At 34.5% G+C, this 5721-nt stretch overlaps 1 long non-coding RNA gene across 7 annotated transcripts; it reads right to left on the reverse strand.

Moving 5' to 3' along the window:
- Window positions 1–1044: 1044 nt before the first annotated feature.
- On the reverse strand, window positions 1045–5268 carry LOC113356604. Of its 7 annotated transcripts, none has more exons than XR_003363059.1 (9): window positions 4983–5268; window positions 4835–4884; window positions 4465–4548; window positions 4265–4373; window positions 4020–4098; window positions 3311–3924; window positions 2773–3150; window positions 2303–2402; window positions 1045–1408 (listed from the first exon to the last, which is right to left on the reverse strand). It is a non-coding gene; the product is annotated as an uncharacterized LOC113356604 (long non-coding RNA). The 7 variants fall into 7 exon arrangements; XR_003363057.1 differs by having other exon boundaries at window positions 2773–3156; XR_003363062.1 differs by having other exon boundaries at window positions 3280–3924.
- Window positions 5269–5721: the final 453 nt, after the last annotated feature.

Genomic DNA, 5721 nt, shown 5'->3' on the forward strand with positions numbered 1-5721 from the left:
TCAAGATAGTGTATTTGTCCTTGCCACGTTGTCTTATTTGTTTTCTCCCGACTTTCTTCCCACCTGATGGAGCTTTTGTTTGTTTGAGTTTCGGAACTTGCATTACCATCCGTTGTCGTTTCCTTCACCGAGACGCACATTTTGAAATAATCATCATCGTATATATTATGTATATAAAATTGTCGTTGATTTTTACGGATAATACAAATCACGGAAAAGTATTACTGCAGTTTAAATGATTAAATGAAAGGATGATTTTGAAAACCGACACGGCGACACCACTGCATCTATATGCAAACTGGTATCTCCACCCTGTGTTTATTCTCCGACTTTGTAACTCTGCCATCCCACCAACACTCCATTTAAAGTCTTTGTAATCGGATTTTCTTTTTGCTTAGCCAGCTCAGTGGCATTTTCTTAGGGAACGATTCTTGAGAGTATCCCATTTATTTAGTATTGTCTATAAAACTTAGTATATTGTCATAATCAAATATCATTTTTTGTGTTTTTTTCATGAATAACAAATATTTATTACGCCATTCCGGATGAATTTAAGTATATAACGTCTCATTTTGAGTCATGCCCCGTCTGTAAATGAGCCACGCAAATGTATGATGACGACATTTTTGGGCGGAATCGAAGGGGAATTTGTATAGCAAACGAATGAGGATGTAAAGCCAAAACAAAGTATAGCAATCGAATGAGCACACTTCACCGGGAATTGTTACCTTCTTCATGTCAAGTAGGGACGGCTTAGTCTCATAAATCATGTTTCCACGTGTTCGTCATTTGCTTCGACTTCTGTGCCAGAAATCTTCCCAAAACTGCATTGTATCCTATAAAACTTCCTTCTAACTCTGTATCGTAAAAACTTTCTTCTGAACTCTCCGATTTCGCTAATGGACAACCATCCCACAGAAGGAGTTATTGTATATTCACGCCAGTACGCTATGGTCATAAGACAGAGGTTGTATGTAGGCGAACTTTGACGCAGCATTTGTTAAATTCAAATTTCACGGGGATTGGTTACTGCAACACTAATGGTTACTGCAACACTACTTAATTCAATACTTCCAGTGATCAGGTAAATGAATACAACACACCAAGAAGAAGGGGTTTGCAAAACAGAGATGGATACTCTTGTATAGTTGCATTGACTCGTGTATTTGGTTCAATGTGTTGAAAAGAAAAATAGAAATCGTTACAGAACCTTTCTATCTCAATTAAAAAGGCAAATATGCTCCCATGAAGAAATCTGGTTCTGCTTGTGTGGTGCTCTTCCATTATTTACTATTTCTTGACTTGATAAACTACGTACCCTGGAAACCATGTCAATAGTCAGTGACAAAAAATCTTGTCGCTCAGATATACTGGTGCTCCAGCATTGCACAGCCGTTGCAAACGCTGTCTGGTTCAAATTTACAACAAACATATGCCAAAATCAGCAAGGAAACCATCCAAGAAACAGAAACGCCCAACGGATACATGCATCAAAAGATATACTATGTAAGTGATTCTGACTCACTGGATCTAATAATTAGACTCAACTATAAAGCTACTCCAATTCATAAATTGCATTTTGAAAAGCTGTAACACATAAATGTAACCTGCACAGGTGAGATGCCCGTATCATTACCAATCTATAATGTCATTTTCAATAAGATTTTCAATATTGCATGTATTTCATGTAGGGATAAATAATTCTAAATTGCACAGGTGAGATGCCAATATCGCCATCAATAATTTTAACTGCCAAACCTAATCCTTGGAATGCAGACAACAATGTGTAACGTCATATACAGATATACTTAACCCATAAATATTTCACCAAAGGCAGGACCGATATCTTTAAGTTTTCCTGCAAGTTTTTCCTGCCCTTAGCCTAGTTAATCTAAGAAAATGAGATTTGTATTATCTTATTCCAAACAGGTACCGCACATTCAGTATGCACTTATTAACGTTTGTGATATTGCTGAATCAAAAACTTCATTCTCTACAGATTAAATCAATTCTTCAACCTAAGAATGGGTAATCTTTTTAATTTTTTTAAGCATCTATAAAAGAACTTAGCATCGAAAGAATCTGAACTTGCATAATAAACAGAACTGATAGATCCGATTGAAACAATCAAAGGGACATAAAACACTGAAAGTATGGCCTAATATTCTGAAAAGTGAAGGAGTCCCTTTGTCCATCTCCTTGCTTCTTAGGGAGAGAGAAATCGAGCATTTATTTATGCATAGGTTAAAATAATATACATAATTAGAAAGATGGAAAAGATAGTGTTAGCTGGATCACCCACCTGTGATAAAATGTTGAGAAATACCAATTCACCACACTAAAGTGGAGTTGGACTTCGACGCGGGTAACTTGAGATAACATCTTGAGTTGTTTTCTATGACCTACATTCAAAATCAGAAGATACATAATTTAAAATAATATAAATGAGTCAAATGACTCAGGCAGAATCAAAACTAACGTTACGAAAATCCATTAACGGCAAGGGAAATAATGAAATCTCAGTTACCCAAAATATTACTAATGAAAGATGGTAATATAATAAAATAAAATCGAAGTATCTCAACTCAGATAGAATTCTGACAAACATGTTGGGGACACAAAATTCAAGCAGTTACACAATGAACCGAAACGACGGGAGAGTTGCATGAGATAAATTACAAAATTCTATACATATTTTTGAAAATAAAGATCATATGCACAATATAGCTTAGAGATAGACACAAAGAAATTTCAGGAAGTTGAATTGTATACCTGGAAGTAGTCAATGACGTGTTGGTATTAGTTGAACAACTTTTTCGCAATATCCAGGTACGATTGGTGTAGTGCAGCAGCCATAAGTCTAATGTAAGCGTCACATCTTCATAAAGACTACCAAAAGCTCAATATATGGCACAAAGAATGGGTAAAGTCTCTAGAATGCAATCAATACGGAGGCTGAGTTCTGTCACAACAACAAATCATAAGAAAGCTTTTTTCTATTTCCACCGGAAAAGGTTGCACCTATGATATAGTGTGTGGCTCCTATTACAACAACTTTTTGTTACGCCTGGGTGTCATGTCTGGGGAACATCCATGTGGATTTTGTAATCTCTTTGTTCAGTAGCGTGATTGTAGATTCACCTCCGGCACCTAAATCTTGTCAACAGTTACAAATTAAATCATTAACACACCCAGTAATAATTAACTTTGGGATCAAATCTTGATTGATTAACTAAGAAAATAAGAAGAACATTTCAGAAAAAAGAAGGAAGGGATTACATGTTAGAAATGGGATAATTATATGTCGTACCAATTCCAAGATTTAGAAGAGCATGAAGTGAAGCGATCTGAGAATGAAGATTACTCATTCAAGCTTTTCTAAAGTATTCTTGCTTAATGAAGATTACTTGAATCTAGCATGCCAATAAAAGGTGGAATAAAACCAAGCATTTCTAACGTATTCTTGCTTTTGAATCATCTTTAGCAAGTGGTCTAACATCTAGCTGCTTCCCATTGTTTTGAAAAGACCTTTCTTCTACTGATACACAAAATGAATATCACCTGCATAATAAACAAAATCGAAACTATCATCACAAAATATACATACGCAAATAAATATCTTTAGCCAGTAGATGGATTTGTTACTCCCATCTTGGTCAAGAGGATCCGTCGCATTACCCGTTAATGCAAATAAACAAAGTATAAGAACCTACCAAATACAAAAAATATGTATGTTCCACTACTCTAAATGATGAAATACTACAACATATGGCAACAAAAGATGCCAAACAACAGCTGACAACATTATAAAAATTGTAACATGAAGTGATTTTTTTTTTTTTTTGTGGTCAGTTGAGCCCATTCCAGATAGAGTAACAGGGTTTTTAACCATAGCCTTATATGATTTCCATAGTCCCTCCCAGCCTGCAGAAATAAGGCTCTCTTTAGCTCAAATCAAGACTTCTTTGACAATATTGTAATTGCTGGAAGAAAATAAAGTAAAATTTAAAAATACTTACTACTATATAAATAAACTGCATACACCTCCGTCAAGTAATTTTTAAAATTTGTGTCACTCGCTATCCCATGTTGCATTTTCTTCAAGATGTATACATATGGATTTAAATTGTGAATATCCCTTATGAGATGAACTACTATTACAATGAACATATATTCCAAACCATCTATGGGTTAACAACAATGGTGATTTTGCAATAACATATCAAAAAAGTATGTCTGCATAGTTAAATAATAGTGGGCGTACCTTATAGTACCATTACGGGATAGAAGACATTTGTCATCCTAAAATGTTTTCCACTTGCGACAACAATCACTAATTTTGTCAGCAAAATCCTAACACAGTAAGATTCAGGCTGCATAACTCAAACATAGGAAACCATAATCAATTGCAGTTAAGACGAAAATCAATAACTAAAGAACAAAGTTTACTTGTAAACCAACTACCATTGAAAATGAATATTGCCATCCTTTTCAACACAATCATTACACATAATTGGCTCAACTTCCTTGATCCTCATCATGTTCTTGCTACACAGTAAGAAAATTCACTTCATGTTACAATTGCTATAATGTTGTCAGCTGTTGTTTGACGTCTTAGGAAAGGAAACCATATAACAAAACCTAATTAATTAGCACCAATCAATTCTTTCCACAAATTAAATATAAAACCACGAAAAAAAATCATAAAGCTGAAACATTACTCAATTACCCAGATTCAAAAACACAAATTCGATGACAATGAATAAAACCCAGATTAAGAAACACAACATTAGAACAACAAAGACGGTATTTCAGTGTTGATTTAGCTTATTACCTGAGATGGATGCTGGTTCTTTTCTCAATATGTCCTCTACCAACAAAAATCTGGAAAAGATACATCAAAATCAATCGAACAGAACAACTAAATCAAAGAAAAATCTAAGAAAACCTAACAAATCAAAAACGCTCAAAATCAAACTTACAGAGTGTGAGAAAGCATGGTATGAAAAGAAATTCAAAACCTTTGGAAGATAACATCTTTCCTCTCTTGAGGTTTATGTAATGGGAGCTTCAGGGATTGATTAGCAGACTTAATGGAGCCGTTAATGGGGATCTTTTTTTATTCGTAACATATGATGGGAAATTGATTAGCAGAAATTATGGTGCTGGAAATGGGTGTAACGCTTGAAAATTGAAAGGAGAAGAAGTCGAGTTAAAACTGTAAATCAGTAGATCTGACTAAATGCGGAGAGCAATGAAACCTTGTATTGTAACGGAAGCGGAGAATAAGTGAAGCAGTGATCTGGGACGTCAGATTAAGGCTTAAAAGGTGGGCTCATTCTGGGCCACGGTTTATCTTTTGAATTTCAGACGAATGAGAGCGGTCGACTGCTGGAAAAGGGCCATGCTGAGCCGTCAGATTGTCAAAAACACATTTGTTTTTCGTAAGATAGACAAAACAAAAGATAAACATCACTTTTACCTTCTCTCTTTAACTTTCTCTTTCTCTCTGATTTTTCTTTCAAAACAACAAAAGAAAATTAAATACCTTTTTTTATCACTTACACTACATTTTTCAATGTTTTATTTATTTATATCATACAAGAAGACAAAAATAAAAGCATATAATTTATTATTCATGGAAAAAGATGGTGTACTTGCATCAAGGTTTTTGGAAAGCTATTTGAGGTAGGGTTTTTACCTAATATCAAAATCAAAACT

The sequence above is a fragment of the Papaver somniferum genome, chromosome 3, assembly GCF_003573695.1.
Source record: "Papaver somniferum cultivar HN1 chromosome 3, ASM357369v1, whole genome shotgun sequence".
In the NCBI taxonomy this organism is placed as follows: Eukaryota; Viridiplantae; Streptophyta; class Magnoliopsida; order Ranunculales; family Papaveraceae; genus Papaver; species Papaver somniferum.